The following is a 961-nucleotide window of genomic DNA, read 5'->3' on the forward strand; positions in this document are numbered from 1 at the left end:
AAAAAACCTGGCTTGCAAGATCAGCATTCATTTGCATTACAATGCGATATCTAACCCTGTTTGATGATCTGCTGGTGGTGCAGATCTGGTCTGTAGGAAGACATACTGAATAAATACAGAGCAAAACAAATAATGTTGTCAGTTTATTTGCTCACACTTGCTCTCACAATAATATCAAACATTATTTTTGTTTCAGTTTGTCAATGGTCTTTGAATCCACATCCGTTACACTGCAAATGTATTTTGAACCATGACCAGTTGTCAAATCCGAAGTCTTTAACTCCGAGGTCTCAATAAATATAACCAATGGCAGTGGCACAACAAAATCCATCACTACAACAGTGGTAGCTATGCATTCATTCAACGATTCAACAATTGTGTTATAATTACCAGTAGTTTGGTAGTGCATGATTACTTTGCGCGTTAAAAGGGAGGCCGAGAGCCTGCGAGTGCGAGAGCATAGATCGCGCTTTCAACGAAACATGCAGTGAACTGTCAATCAACTGGGGTGGCACCTGGGGTGGCACATCAAGTTCCAGGGTGGGCCAGTGCCACCCCCGGCCCCCCCTCTGGCTCCGCCACTGCTAACAATGGAGGGTGACTGCAACATAACATTCTTCTTGTTGGTTCTTGTTGTTTCAGGTTTGACAAGTAGTGAGAATATTTCCCTATTCCTATAGCATTGGTCACTCCCTTGATCAGAAACCAGGTATCAGGAAATACATTTGTTTTTAGTGCGGTAACATGAGACACCTATACAAACTAACCAATATCTCTCGACGCGCAGATACTATGGCCTACTTAACAATCAGAATCAGAAAATGATATTCCAAAGTACTGATCTACAAGGGATTTAACTATTTTAATCACTAGGATTCAAATATGACATAAATATCATTAAGGTTTGAATTGGAATGCTTATTTATAAGCCACGTAAAAATCTGGTTAAACAGGTTGTTTG

This window comes from Micromesistius poutassou (genome assembly GCF_964030765.1).
Source record: "Micromesistius poutassou genome assembly, chromosome: 12".
In the NCBI taxonomy this organism is placed as follows: Eukaryota; Metazoa; Chordata; class Actinopteri; order Gadiformes; family Gadidae; genus Micromesistius; species Micromesistius poutassou.